The sequence below is a fragment of the Sapajus apella genome, unplaced genomic scaffold, assembly GCF_009761245.1.
Source record: "Sapajus apella isolate SASKATOON/1434 unplaced genomic scaffold, GSC_monkey_1.0 scaffold64, whole genome shotgun sequence".
Classification (NCBI taxonomy): domain Eukaryota; kingdom Metazoa; phylum Chordata; class Mammalia; order Primates; family Cebidae; genus Sapajus; species Sapajus apella.
The window spans coordinates 1,507,892-1,524,659 of NW_022437004.1; positions in this window are offsets into that span (position 1 = coordinate 1,507,892).

The window sequence follows — 16,768 nt, forward strand, 5'->3', positions numbered from 1 at the left end:
AGTTGGGCATCCTGAAGCAGGTAATGGGACAGTTATATCAGGAAAGAAGGTGCAGCATAATGGGGATAAAAGAACACTGAATTCCACTGTGTCAACTTCATATGTTAGCCTCATGGTGGCATGATGACAGATCTTGACTACAGTATTAGAGCCTTCATAGGAAATAGTAAGCAGAAATTCAGGAGACCTAAACCTAGTTGTGTAGATGCTGCTGGCTAAGGACACAAAGATATCCAAGGAAGGAAGTAATGTGTTAGGACACTAGATTTAGCAAATATGAGAAGTTACTGATGACAAAAGGTCCCCAGAGCATGAGATAGGCATTCAAAGTCAAAATAAGACAAAACAAGTCTTTTATCTCGTTCATCCAGGAGAATCCCATTTCTTCTCTCTTTTTTTTTTTTAACTCCACCCGATACTTTCATCCTCTCAGCCCCAAATAAAGAAGAGATAGAAATTAGCCTGATAGTCTCTGCTGCCGTGACAGATTTTAGTATGTATGTTCACAGACACCCCAATCATCAGTTTTGTACTAGGACTTTTTATTTTTCTAGGCTACAAAAATATGCAAACTATTTGAAGGGTATACAAATCTCCTCCTCTCTTCTTGAACATATAGCTTAGGAATTGTTGATGAAATTACTTGACTCTAAGATTTAGCCTCCTTGTGGACACCTCCTGAATTTTAAATCTGAAATTCCACACCCAGAATCCAGGTCCTTTATGTTCTTCTCACTCCCACTGTGCTCCTTATATGAATGTTCTGTGGAGGCCTTATCTTCAGGCAATGCCCATTAAGTACAGCTCTCTGAAGCAAAGGCATTTTACTCTTAGGGCATCTCACTTTGGAATATGCTAGAGGGATGATTTTTAAACAGGTTAATACTGAACCCTGAACGAGTCTCTGTGCTGCTGAAGGAGGATTCACTGTCTCCAGATGAGCAGAGCTCACCACAGACCAACAGGGTGAGTCCTCCCCACACTCAGTCTCGCCCACAGCTCCCTTCTCAAAGCTGCTGAAATCTGCTCTTCCTTTGTCTTCTTAAGAAGATCTAGTTTCCCCTGGATCTTTTCCAGGATAAAACCCACTCATTTCCTTGACTCACAATGTCCTCTGGAAAACTAAGTAATGAAAGCAGATGCTCTAACTCAGACACATATTTTCTCACTCAAACGTTCATCACAGCTTCCCACCCAAAACTGAAGCACAATCTATTAGGAAAGTTACCATCTCTAAAGCCCACAGAAAAATTGGTCAGGCTGTTCTTGTGGGTTTCATAACTGTAACTTTCAATTAATCCAACATTTGTTTTATATTCTCTCTGTTTTGCCTCTAATAGGACATCCTCAGCAAAACAGACACACTTTTCTTTCTGAGTATTCTAATACTCTTTTTGGTACTCTAGCATTAAAGCTTTTAACATGTTCTTGGAGAGAAAAGAACCCTGCTACCTAGATTTTACTTTCTTTGGCCAGTCACAAATAAACAAATATACTTTTAACTAGATACTCAAATGACATTCATAAAGGCAAAATCTGAACAATTACCTCGTGTATTCCTAATCTTTTTCCTCCCTCAGGATGGGGTTTTGGGTGGAGGAGATCCCTAAATGGCAAGTCATTTCTAATTGTTTCTATAAACCAACAAGCTGAACACCTTGAATATGACCCCACTTAAAATTGTGTGTCATCTGCAGCAGATCAAAAGTTTCTTATGTTTAAGGATCCAAAAGGCAGACTGTTACAATAACCTTGTGTGTCTTATTGAATGGCTGATTCCAATAAATAAATAAATAAATAAACAGAATTAATTAATTTAAAAGACTCACATCCAGTATTTCTTGTGACTGCTGTTTATCCTCCATGGCATGTACAAACTTTTTTTAGAAATTGCGGGAAGTGTCAAGACCCTTACTTGTTACAATTTAATTTTGTGCTGCTGAGGCAATTACAGTTCAATGAATGATGATGCAAACACATCGAAGTTTTCATTACTCTTTGCTTAATTTGTCAGTTAATGCCTTTGAGTTCTATGGTTTCCCTGGCAGTCTTAACTTGCCATTAAAAACCTGTCAAGAAAGCACAACTTTCTGATTCCAGCCAGGTTTAAAGAGCATATATCCTTTCATTGTTAAGAAAGTTAGAACTCATTCCTCAACCAAAATATTTGTACTCCACAGTTAGGAAAGGTTGCAATAATTCTGGATTAGTGTTTTCTAATGCAACAGCACTGTAATAAATACCAGAAATAAGAGTTCATGCTTAAGATACTATATATCATAAGAATGTTACATTCTATCAATGTTTCTTAGTAGTTTATGGCTACCTGATAAATGTTGGACTTTTACATTCCTCTCCATGTCCCAAGCATCTATTACATTTACACATTTTATACTTCTCTAATATTTTTGCAATACATTTTCCTGAATCAGCTGATGACATTTAATAGAATGTTTAAGACACAATATAAAACCTTAAATGCTTTTGCTTATTCTGGGGGAAAAATGTGCACATAGATTGGATTTCAAATTAAAACCTACGATGGTGTACTCAACATTTTTGCTTCTGCTGTACATACTAAAATATAACTAAATGCTTCTTATGCAATACTGCAGCATCAGTACAAATAACAAGTTCTTGTACTTACAAGCAAGCTAGATGATTAAGGAGCTATTAATGAAGGGAAACAAAACCACAGTGCTGGAATGTAATAGTCCATGAAATTCTTATTGGTAGAAAGGGAATCTGCAGTAAATAAATATTAACCTAAATGCTATAGAAAACATAAAGCAAACAGAGAAAAATATGTTCTTTAAGCTAAAATATAGGTTAAATATTGCTGACAATGTAAGGAAAGCCCATTTGCATACCACAGGGCTCCATCTGCTGTGGAAAACATAAGCTGCAAGAATGATTTAATATTTAATAGAAGTAGTAGCCATTGTTAATTATAATTTGCACATTTACAAATCAGCACTGATAGCAATACAAATTATGAAATATAAGGGTGTTCTGCTAGATACTAGGGAAAATAAGATGACAGACAAAGTTAATGGAGTATCCCTAACCACAGCTCTGTCAGAACACATCAGAGAACTAATCCAGTTACAAAGAGCCTGCAATGGAAAATCTATTTAAAATATTAAAATGCTGTTTGGTAAAAGCTTTTTCATAGTGCATTTTACTTAAACAGTTGCTTATCGCTCATGGGTCATTAGCTGTATACCCAGATGCATTCTGCAAACTGCCATTTAAAAGAATAGTAGAAATTAAATAAGAAATATATTTCTGCAGCATTTTTTTCTTGATATATAGTAAGAGTTTGCTGAATATCCAGTCTGGATATGAAAAAAAATAGTGTGTGATCACACAATAAGTGGAAAGCTGTGGAATTAAGCACCGCACTTTGCCTACATTGAGCCGTAAAACTCAACACAACTTTTCCCTCTAGACCTGATTTTATTCCCATTTATACTTACATGCTAATAGCGATGATACAAATCGACTCTTATTTAGTAAGAAGACAGAAATTACCATTGATTTTTTCATTAATCTTCTATTTCACCTCATTTCTCTCATCATCATATAATATGGATTAGTGGCGGAAACATTTTATGCACAATGTTTTAATAGTAACTTTTGTTCTCTAAATCATGAATACTGCTAATTTTAGCCTCTGGAATCCCTAATTTACAAAACTGATCTTTTATCCAAACTCCCTCAATTTACTATGATTAGTAAATCCTTGCTCCATGACCATTTATTTTTAATGTATGCTAAAGATGATTCTGCATCTCTAAAAAATGTAGAACAAAGGCCATACCAATCACACGGTTTAAAATACATTAGCCTAAGCAAGTAAAACTGTTATAGATCATATTTAAATGTAAAGTTGGATGTTGTCAAGAAACATCAGGAAATATTAGTGCATATTCAAGCCTATGTAAAGTATACTATCAAGATACTTGTTGAGTTTAGTCAGAGGTCAAAACTGGCAGTCTCTGGGTCAAGTACTTTCAGGAGATGTTTTCTTGGCTACCTTCATTTTTACATTTGAATTTGAATCTTTTAGAGAGTTGCTCACTAGTTCTTATTGTCTTATTTTTTAGCAACTTCATGCTTTTACATTACCTATCTGACCCCATAAGTATCCCTGGCTTAAAGATTATTTGACATATCTATTAATATGCTATTTTATCCATTTTTAGATATATTTTCCTTCAGCCAACACATTCAGCACATATATTCATGGCTACAACCCAGTAAACAATCCATGAGATATCAATTTCATTAATTTTGGACCTCAAATGGGCTACAATGTTAGTCAAAAGGTGTTAAAACATCTCAAGGAAGCCTATGAGGAAAGTGTCTGTCTTCATCAGATCTCTAGGTTTAAAAAAAAAAACAAACAAAACAGTTATATTGTTTCTCCTGAGAATCAGCCCTTAGACCTGCTATTGTTCAGGTCTCAATTTCAGATATACATTTTCTCTGTAGCCAGAGAAACCTGAAGCTGAGATATTATATTACAGTGGTACCAATGTGTATTCAACAGTACCCACCAGAAGCAAGTACAAGTTCTTTCTGAAGGAAAGTATCCCTAATTTAGCCCCTCAAGATTCTCAACCCCTGAATTTTTAAAAATTAGTGGAATGGAATTCTGTTTACAATAATGGTAGACTAGATATTTCAGATCAACCCATAAAGCAACTAATATATTTGGGTAAGTGTTTTAAATAATATGTTTCAATTCACTGAAAATACAACAAGAAAGTAAAAAATTATGGAGTCAAACTTCAGAAAATGATAAACACCCAGAGAAACCACTGTACATTTGAGCCTACTTTCCCCTTTGGGCCTCTGCTATTTTTAAAACAAAGACTGAGATGGTGAGTGGAGCAGTTTCACAGACTCACGATAGACGGAGAGAAACTCAAGTTCAGGGCCTGCCAAAAAAGAAGGACTGGCAAATCTCCTAAACTTTCAAATAAAGATAAACAAAACAAAAACAGCCTCAAATGAACTAAATCCTTATTTAAACTAAAGGAAACCTTGATTACTAGAGCCCCTAGCCACCTGTCAAAAATAAACTTTCTTTGGTGGAAGGTAACACATACTCTAAGTCTCAAATTACTTTTTTTTTTTTTTTTTTTACTCAGTGATTAGGAGTCAGAAATATAAGGAAGCAATATAATGTAATCAAAACCCAAGAGAAATAATAGAACATATAAACAGATCCACAGGGAATTTAGATAATAGAGTTAGCAGCTAAGAACTCAAAAATATGTTTAATATTTTCAAAAAAAAATAAAAAACAAGATTGGCAATTTTGTCAGATAGTTTGAAACTTTAAAAATGGGAAATTCTGGCTGGGCATGGTGGCTCACACCTGTAATTCCAGCACTTTGGGAGGCCGAGGTGGGCGGATCACGAGCTCAGGAGTTCGAGACAATTCTGGCCAACATGGTCAAACCCCATCTTTACTAAAAATACAAAAATAAGCTGGGTGTAGTGGTGTGCACCTGTAATCCCAGCTACTTGGGTGGCTGAGGCAGGAGATTCGCTTGAACCTGGGAGGCGAACGTTGCAGTGAGCCGAGATCATGCCACTGCACTCCAGCCTGGCAACAGAGCAAGACTCTGTCTCAAAAAAAAAAAAAAAAAAGAAAAACGGAAACCCTGGAACAGATAAATACACTAACTGAATTTAAGAACTCAATGGCTAGGATTAACTACAAAATATACAAAACTAAAGGGATGACTTATGACAGAATATAGACATATATCCAAGATATATGAGAAAATATATCAATATGTCAGTAGAAATATTGTCAATTGGCAAAATAATGTCAATAGACAAAAATATGTCAATAGAAAATATTCAGGATAAAGCTGACAGGAAAAAGAATAGTATGAAAAACAAAAACAAAAAATAAGAGCATAAGAAAGATAGGTAATACAATTAAAAGTTTTAATTTACGCATAAAGTACAAGAAGAGATAAGAATGAGAAAGAAGCAGAAAAGACGGAAGAATTAAAGCAAGATAAACATTAAGGACACCACACCTAGGCATCCCATAGGTCCTATAACCAGCTAGAGAAAAAATAGATACTAATCTTCAAAGGACACAAACATGCAGAGCAGCTGATGGCTGACTTCCTTACAGAACAAGTCAAATCTAGAAGACAGTGAAATAATTTTCAAAATGCCAAAAGAAAATAACTGGTGTTATAAAATTTTAAATTCAAGGAAAGGAGTCCTCAAAAATAAAAACTAAGAAAACAATTTCAGACAAAAAAATTAATTCAAATCTGAACTAAATACAATATGAAAGGTATTCCTTAGGCAGAAAAAAATATTCCAGATGGAATTGAAATATATTTTTTAATGCTTAAATAAGTTGAGAAATATACCATGTTCATGGATCAGATAGCTTAATATAGCTAAGATAGCAGTTCTCCTCAAAATTAATCTTACAGACAATAAAACTTCACTCAAAATTTAAATAAATATTTTGAAAATTTAGCAAGTTAACTCTAAAATATATGTGATTAAGGTGCTAATCACCCTAATCACATACATTAGGCCAACAAGACACTTTCAAGGGGAGGGGATTTGTTCAATAAAACATCACAAGCAAGTAAAAATGAATAAATAACAGATATGTCAGTAAATCTTAGGATTCTAATTTTGGAAGAAAAAAAGCAAATTGTGAAAGGCTAACTAGATTATGGTATTTTTTATAAAGTTCAAAAACTTGCAGAGCTAGACAACACATTGGTGAGAAAGATGATTGACAGATACACAGATAGATGTATTTTACATATACAACCCTATATGTATTTCATATGTATGTGTGTGTGTGTGTGTGTGTGTGTGTGTGTGTATATATATAATATATGCATATAATAGTATAAAGAAAAACAAAGTAAATAGAAAATCCAGAGTTTTGTTTACCTCTAACCAGAAGGAAAAAGAATTCACTCAAGAGAGACAAAGAAAACTTCCATACTATTTTATATAAAAAACCACTTTATGTAATGTGTTCATGTTATTTAATTATTATAGGTTATAATATGCATAAATATGTCATTATTTTGTATATCAAATTTCATATAATAAAATTAAGATTTTTTGGTAGGAAAAGAAGAGAAAATGCAACCATATAGTAATTCAGTTTAAAGAAATAGCAAAAATAAAAAATGTGAAAGCTTAAGTTATTTTGTCTAGCCTGGTTGTCAAACTTCTTCAAATAATTGCATGATTTTCTTCATTGCACTGAATTTATCAACAAAATTTCTAGAAGCAACAGTATTGTTACGGGTTGAATTTTGTCCTCCTCTCCAATATTCCCAAAAAGGTATGTTGAAGTTCTAACTCCCAATGCCCTGAAATGTAACTTTATTTGGAAATAGGGCTCATATAGAAGTAATCCAATTTGGGGCTTTTTTGTTCTTTTTGTTGTTGTTGGGTTTTGTTTGTTTTTTTGAGACAAGATCTCCTTCTGTCACCCAGGCTGGAATGTAGTTGTGCAATCTAGGCTTACTGCAACCTTCATCTCCTGGGTGCAAGCAATCCTCCTGCCTCAGCCTCCCTAGTAGCTGGGATTACAAGAGTGTATCACCACATCTGGATAATTTTTTTTAGTTTTTTTTGCAGAGATGGGGTCCTGCCATGTTGCTCAGCCTGGTCTTGAACTCCTTGGACTCAAGTGATCAACCCACCTCACCTTCCAAAGGGCTGGGATTACAGTCATGAGCCACTGCAACTAGCTAGAAGTAATCTTAAATTAAAATGAGGTTATTAGGGTGGACATTAATCCAATACAACTGGTATTGTATCGGGAAGGGGAAAAGCGGAAATTTGGACACAAGACAGAAATGCACTGAGGGAAGACAATACAAAAAGACACAGGGAGAAGACATCCATTTGTAAGACAAAGAATGCCTTGAAGCTACAGGAACTTGGGAGAGAGGCCTCAAACATTATCTTTTTCCTTTGGGTTTCCTACAGGTTTCAGAGGAAGACGAGCTTGTAGACACCTTGATGTTGGACTTTCAGCCTCCAGAACTTGCAAACAATAAATTTCTGTTCTTTTAAGCCATACAGTTTGTAGTAATTTTATGGCAGCTGTAGCAAACTAATGCAATCATTCTTGATGGTTTTGAAATAATAATACTTTAATCCCAGTAATTTCCAAATATAATTGTATAATAATGTATATGACAAAATTAGCAAATTATTTTCAAGGAACTTAAAATCAACTTTAAATCATTTGAAATATGATATGGTCACTAGTTTACAGACAGTAACATGAAGTGAGCAACAGGAGTGTATAGAATTTTTTTTGAAAGTGGAGATTAGAATCAGCTGAAGTTCTGAAAAATATAACGTGTTTTAACAAAAAGGCCAACCCCAAAGGTTGCAAATTTGGTGTTTATTGTCATTGTAATGACTGCATCCAATCCCCGAGATTCTGTTGGTGGTCTTCCAGCAGATTCTATTCTGGATGATTCAGGCTAATGTAATTTAGAATAATTCTGTGTGCCAAGTAATAAATTATAAGAATTATGTCATTTGAAATTCAATTTTAACCAATGGTAAATAAGTTTGCTTAGATTTTTTCCTTGGATTTATAAAAACAACTGTTTGTAGCATGTAGGGTAGTTAAGAACACATTTAATTTTGTCTGTTAAATGAAATTTAATAATTTAAGTTTCTTCATAGACTGTAAAAATGAGGTATAGATTTTTAAAATTTATTATTACTATAATAACTATAAAATTATCAGATAAGCTCACAAAGTGAGACTCCTTCCAAAAAAGAATCAGCCTGATGTTTAGGGCAATATTAATGAATGAATCATATCAACTACTTGGTTCCTTAGATTCACTGTCTGACAAATAGTATAAAAGCAATTCCTACCCCAAAAACACTTCAAGTATTTTGAAAACTGATAAACTTGGTGATTCTGCATGTGTGTGGCCTCAGTTTTCTCACCTGCTAAGTAGAGATATAACTTTATTGCTTTCCCACGGTTACTATGAAACAAATTAATAACTCTTAAAAAATACTTGGTAAATATAAGACCCATGTACACTCAACGTTAGTATTTGTGGAACAAAGTGCCTAACCTGAAGCCTAAAAACTAGGTATTTTTCATCCTTTCCACACTAGGCAATAGGACAACTGTTTCAGAAGGGTCTATGGAATATATTACTGGTTCCCGTTTCACTTTGGTATGAAAATGAAATAAAGAAATTAATTCTTGGCTTAAATCAATTCTAAATAACTTCCAAAATCTCTACCAAAATCTGCCCTGTGTTCTTAGACTAATATACAATCATTATAATACATTAAAAATATTTAATATTCTTCCCCCTGCCGCCTCCCCCATAATTTTATTATTACTTTAATCAGCATTTTGTGCAACTTCCTCTACTAAGAAAAGATACAAAAAGCAAAGCTGTATTTGGACTCAGTATTGAAAGTAGGCTTATAGATCATCTCATTTAACTTGCCGTCCTTACGGATTTCATTTAGTGACATCTCAGACAAGTGGCCATCTGTGTAGACTTTGAACACTCTCAGTAAAAAGGCCTTTATTGCAGGTATGATGGAAACTTCTTGAATTGCTTATAGAATAACCAATTAAAATTTGTCTTTGATTTTTGGATCCAAATTTGCCTCACCAGAATTTATGCTTATTGATGCTGTTCTGCCCTCTGAAACAAAAAAGAGAACAACTCTATTTACTCTTTCATGATCTTTTAAAATTTTGGTGTTGTTCAGATTTTTCTCGTAGTCATCTCTTGTCTAGCTCTGATGTAACATGGTTTCTGCAACATCATGAGTGGTATTCTCAGAGCAAGCTCTAGCTTGTAGATGACCCCTCTACACATAAGGTACACAGAGCTGAACATTCCATTCAGCTTCACATGTGGTTTGGCCAAGACTGTTTTCAGGAAGAGTGATGACCCTGTGATCTCCTTGCACTGATGTAGAATAAGATATGTGATTAGCTTTTTAGCAGCAATGTCACCGACAGTTACACAAATCTCATGGGCAACTACAACTCTCCAACAACTTTCCCCATGCTCTCTAGCCAAGGCCTGTTGCCCCACTGCCATCATAGTGTGTTTTATGAACCTAAATTCAATTATGGCAGTTTTGACTCAGAAGTTATATACTTCCATGTTCAGGTTTACCTTGATGTAGCATGCTATCTAATAAAACCCTGTTTCACTGACTATAACTTTGATAAACCAGCTTTGTATTACTTAGTCCTGCCCTTCAGGGTCCTACCACATGTTCCTAGAAAATTTTATTCACTTTAACACAGTTCCAGTTTGCTCATAATTTCAAAAGCCAACTTTGAGTTCATCTAACTATACAACTTCCAAGCCACATTTTTTTACTTCTCTACATAAATATACTGATTTTTATATGCTAATTTCCTAAAATGAAGATATCCTATACTTATGAGAGCGCCTGAGCCTATTACCATTCTCTAAATGAGTAGTAGCTTAGCTGTTTTTTTTTTTTTTTTCAAGACCAGGTCTCACTCTGTCACCCAAGCTGGTGTGTAATGGCACAATCTCAGCTAACTGACTAACTGCAGCCTCCCCATGGTTTAAGCAATCCTCCCACCTCAGCCTCCTGAGTTGCTGGGACTACAGGCACTTGCCACCACACCAGGCTAATTTTTTGTATTTTTGGTGGAGATGTGGTTTTGCCATGTCTCCCAGGCTAGTCTCTAACTCCTGAGCTCAAGTGATCTGTATGCCTCTGCCTCCCAAAGTGCTGGGATTACCCATGTGAGGCACCATACCCTGCTAATACTAGTTTCTTTAAGAGGCCTGCTCTGTTACATCTAGGCTTAAGCTCTATATCATATAATTTGTCACTTAATTATTGATTGTTGTGTTATCAGAGACCTTTAATTTATCTTTTCATTCTGGATGGCTCTGCAGTATTTATACTAAATTTTATTTAACTGAGGAGGAAAGGAAGGCAGGCAGGCAGGAAGAGAGAAAGGAAAAAGGGAGAAAAAGAGAAAGGGAAGGAGAAAAGGAGGGAGGAAGGGAAGTGATGAAAGTCATCTTTTCACTTAGGTTGTAAGCACTGAAAAGTAAGAAACCACACATTATACATTGTCTCTTGATCTTTTAAAATTTTGAAAACTCATCTCAGAACTCGTCTCAGTATTGAAACCACCATCGGAAATCCACATCTAACATAAGGACTAAGAACAAACCTGTGGAGACCATTGAGGATGGAGCTGATACCATCTATGGACCAATATAAGTGAATACAAGAAGATAATAAGAAAAAGTTGAATGAATTAAAGTATTATAGCAGGTTGTTAGCAGATGAACAAACCTACAAGGCAGTGAAATAGCTCTCTAGGTATCCTGTAAGAGTTTTGACAGAACTGAGAGCATATTGAATCAATCTTTAAGATACTCAGCTGCTGACACACAGGAAAAGGAAAGGTTGCTCATGCAGATTGATTAGCTAGCAGCTTCTATACCTGGTGAATGAAAAGAGGTATTAATGAGCCCAAAGTAGAAGGAAACCTCTGTCCTGGAGTTAAGGTTGGGAGAAAGGTCAATGAAGGAAATGAGGTGAACCAAGAGGGCCAATCAATTTCAGGTCACAGTGGATCAATTACAGCCCATCTATGACTTCCAACCAGAAACTCAGAGTCAGCTCTATCTCCCTTTCTTCCCTCTCTCTTGTGTGAGTCCCAAGACCCATCAATTCTAATCCTGAAATCAGTTCTTATCTACATCTTCATGCTGCCCCTGCCTTTTCTCATATCTTGCCTGGAAATTTTCAATGATCTTTCAACTATAATCTTCATGTCTTTAGACTTACTCCTTTAGCCTAACTATTGCAAGAATTTCATTTAAATCACCAACCCAACCTGGTCACATTCCCAGGTAAAATCCTTTGATGCTCCTCAGTTACCCAGTAAAGTTCTTTGCATGGTATACAAGGCCCTTCATTATCAGACCTCAACATATTTTTCCAACCTCGTATTCCACTAGACCACCCTCCAATGCACACTATATTTTGGTCATCACAAGTGACTTCCTCAACTTCTATACCTTTTGTCTTTGCTCACATTGTTCCCTCTGTCTGGTAAGCCCTTCCTTCCTGTCTTGTCTTCATATACTTCTATTATCATTTAGGACCAAGCTGAAATGTCAAATCCTTTTCAAAGATTTTCCCACTCCCTCAACCCCTCTTTCAAGCATAAATTATTTCTTCCATTTCTGAACTTCACAGTACATTTTCATGCATCTTTTGCACCTGTCGAATTGTATATGTCTTTATCTTCATATGCCTATAGGTTCTCAATAAATGCTGAATTAATGATTGAACCAGAAAAATAGATGAAGCAGTGAGAAGTAGTGTGAATATGACAATAAAGGAGATGATATGTACCCTCTCAGCTATTACTTTGAGTTACTCTTACAGTGAGTGCTAGAAAACAATGCAACATTTATAATCAATATGTTAATAAAATATAAATAAATCTGTTAATAAAATATATTTTATATTTATTTTATAAATATAAACAATTAAAATATTATAAAATATAATTTAAAATATATTTTAATAACTTTTCATTCATAATCTTTACCATCCAAAAGCATTTAAATATGCTGCAACCATACCCCCACTTCTCCATTCAAAAATATCTATGCTATGCATTATTGTAGGCCCTGGGATTTCACTGGAGAATAATACAGTTAAGGTAGTCTTATAAAATTTACTTTGTAGGCAGTAATGAATTAAATAAGTAAACAAATAACCTTAGATTGTGACACATACTAAACATAAAGGATAATGTGATAGCAAGGCTGGGCAGGAGCACTGTCAGGAAAGAGGTCTCCAAAGAGTTGGTATCTGAACTGAAACCTAAATGTTGAGAAGGAGCCAAAGAGTTGGTATCTGAACTCAAACCTAAATGATGAGAAGACACACCTAAAGAGCATTTAGGCTAAAGGAACAGCAAGTGCAAAGTCTCTGAGGAGGCAATAACCTTGCATTTAGAGGTGAGAAGATCACTGTGGTTGGTGTTCAGTAGAAAGGGAGCAGGAGACACTATTCAGAGATTAGGTTGGGAAGCAGGCAGTGACCATATCACGCAGGACTATATAAGACATGGGGAGAATACTTAATTTTATTTTTATTATGATGAGAGACCTAAGAGGTTCCATTGTAGGTCATTAAATTTATGACTAACCAAACTATAACAAATATCTCTTTAGCATGTTCTCTGATTATACCTTAATTATACTTTAATTTACACATCCATTATACCTTGCCTGGACTACTGGTCTCTACACTGGTCTCCCTGACAACAGGGCAATTCCTACATGAGCTTATATCATCATCATATTTTCTTCAAATAAAAAAAATGTGATCAAATTATACACTGCTTACAAATCTGTGAACTGTCCAAATGTTTACCCAATTTCCAATCTTTTGTTTTTATCTATTACTTGACATGCTAGATGTTTTTCAAGGGCTAAGTACATTCCCCTGGGTGTCAGCAGACTTTGATGACATCACAAAAAAAATGTTAAATAATGTGAGAGAGACAGCATTTTTAAACTTTAAGCTTTACAGAGTAACGTCAAACATTACAGCTAAGTATTTATTTTTAAAAGGACAATGGCTTACAGTTTAGAATTATGTCTTCTGCCAAAGTTAAAGCCAAAATGTATATAAATTTTGTGGTATTTATAAAAACTGACATGCTATGCCTGTGCCATGGTTATAATAATTTGTCATTAGTATGGAAACACTTCTTAGCAATGCTCTTGCTTATGTCTACAATGTACAGGCAGATGCATACTCATAATGTCTTCAGTTGACTTTGGCAAACTATTTATTTAATATACATACTATAAGTGTTTAATTTGATGTATTTTAACAAATATATACACTTGTGTGACACCAAACCAATCAAGAACACTTCCATCATCACAGAAAGTTTCCTAGTACCCCTTCCCAGTTAGACCTTCCCACCCAACCATCCCAGGCAACTGCTGATGTGCTTTTGTCTCTACAGATAAGATCTGTCCATTCTAGAATTTCATTTACATAATATCATGCAGTGTATTTGTGTACATGCAGTGTATGTGCATGGGTACATTTTGCTCAGCATCATGTTTTATAACTTCATCCATATTGTTGCATGTGTTGGTCATTTTTTCCTTTTTATTTCTGAGTAGTATAATTAATTGGTTTAACCATTCACATGGTAATGAACATTTGCATGTTTCTAGTCTGGAGCTAATAACAACAAGTTACTATAAACATTGGTATACAAGTTTTGTGTGGATATGTTTCTATTTCTATTGGATAAATGCCTAAGATTGAATTGCTGTGTTAAATGAACATGCTTAAGAAATTGGCAAATTATATTCCAAAGTAGTTGTACCACTTTACATTCCCATCAGCAATGTATGACAATTATGGTGGTTCCACATTCTTGCCATTCAAGTATGTTTATAGTGGTATATCCTATGATTTTAATGTTCATTTCCCTGATGACTAAGGAAGTTGAACATTATTTCTATGTTTCTTGATGTTTTGTGTATCTTATTTTGTTTGAAGTATTTGATCATTTCAGTTGAATTATGTGTCCTCTTAATATTGAGTTTTAAGGGGTTTTTATGTATGTATTCTGGATGTACATTATTTAGCAGCTGTATGAATTGCAAATATGTTCTTAGTATCTTACCTTTTTATTTTCTCAATTGTTTCTTTTGAAGAGATGTTTTCAGTTTTGATAAAGTCCAATTTATCAAATTTTTAAGTTTATACTTTTAGTGCCCTATGAAATCTTTCATCTCAAGATGAAGACTTTGGGTTTTTTTTCAGAACTTTTAGTTTTCACTTTTATGTTTAGACATATCATGTTTAGATATATATATATATGTTTAGCTATATAAAGTTATATGTTTAGATATGTCAAGTTACCTTATTTATTTCTTCTATCCAATTTGTATTTAATTTCCTTTTTTATTTCTAATGCCTAAGGTGAAATTTCAGATCACTGACTTTAAAACTTTCTTTTTATTCTAATATGCATATCTAAATCTATAAATTTCCCTCAGAGCACTGTTTTAACTACTTTAAATTTCCTTTTAAGTACTACTTTAAATGAAAAAATTTGGTATGTTGCATTTTGTAATTATTTAGTATAATTTCCCTTTTAATTGCTTACTTGATCCACATATGATTTAGAAGCATGTTATTTAATTTCCAAGTGTTTGGAGATTTTCTAGATATCTTTTTGCTATTACTATCTAATTTAATTCCCTTATGGTCAACAAACATAAATCACTTTAAATATGTAAAGACTTGTTTTATATCTCAAAATACAGCCAGATTGGCACTTCAAAAGCATTCCCATGGTACTGTTATTGGGTACAGTATTCTACAAATGGCAAGGAGGTCAGGTTGGTTGATAATTGTTTATCAAGATTTCTATATACTGCTTTTTTCTACTTGTTCTATCAATTGCTGAGAGAAGAATGCTGAGATAACCAATGATTATGGTGGATTTACTCTATTTTCTCTCTTCAGTCTTATCAGATTTGTATTTTGAAACTATCATTTAAAGGTATACACATAAAAGATTGTCATATCTTCTCAATGAGCTGATGTTTTTAAAGTCCCTTTAAAGCTTTGCTAATATTTGTTTCAAAGTCTATGTTTTCTGATAGAAATAAAGCCACTACAAATTTCTTATGCTATTTGCATGACTTGCATAGTATAAATTTTTATTATTTTTCCTATGTTGTCTGTATATTACTTATACATAATATTTAGCCATTCCTTAATTTTTCATTCAATTTTTGCCCTTTAGTAGATATATTTGGCCTATTTATATAATGTTTTATATAATTGGATTTAATTCAATGTTGCTGTTTGTTTTCTAACCCATCTGTATTTTATTCCTTTGTCTTTTTGCTTTTTAAGAAAAATTAACTTTTTAGTATTTTATCTCCTCTTTCCATTTATTATTTACATAGCTATATATCTTCTTTGAGTTGTTGCTCTATTTTCACAGTATTATTAACTTATCACAATCTACCTTCAAACAATATACTTTATGAATCATTTAAAACACAGCTCTATTTTTCAACTTATTCTGTTCATTTTTATTATCATACATTTTACTTCTATCCTTGTTTTAGACTAATAAATTTAGACCAAGACATTATTTTATTAAAAATCTTGATGGAAAAACTTTTTCTATGTATCTGTATATTTGTATTTCTAATACTCTTTATTTCTTTATATAAATTTGTTTCCATCTTGTATCATTTTCCTTCTAAAAAGTCCTTTAATACTTGCTATCAAGATATATTCTAGCAATGCATTATTTCAGCTTCTGATTATCTCAAAATGTATATTGTCTTTATTTTTAAAAGATACTTTTGCTTGATAAAGAATCTAAGCTGTTTTGTTTTGTTTTGCTGATGTTGTTGTTTCCCCCAGCACTTTGAAGATGTTTGTTTGTCTTTTGGTTTGCATTGTTTCTTGTCATTTATCTCTTTGCTTGTGTACAACATGTTATCTTTTTTTAAATATGGCTGCTGTGAGATTTTCTCTTTATAATTGATTTTCAGTGAGTTTACTATGATATCCCTTAATATAATTTTTGTGTTTATATTATTTGAATTTTGTTGAGCTTCTTGAATATGTGTGTTTTTAAAATTAACACTGAAAAAATTCC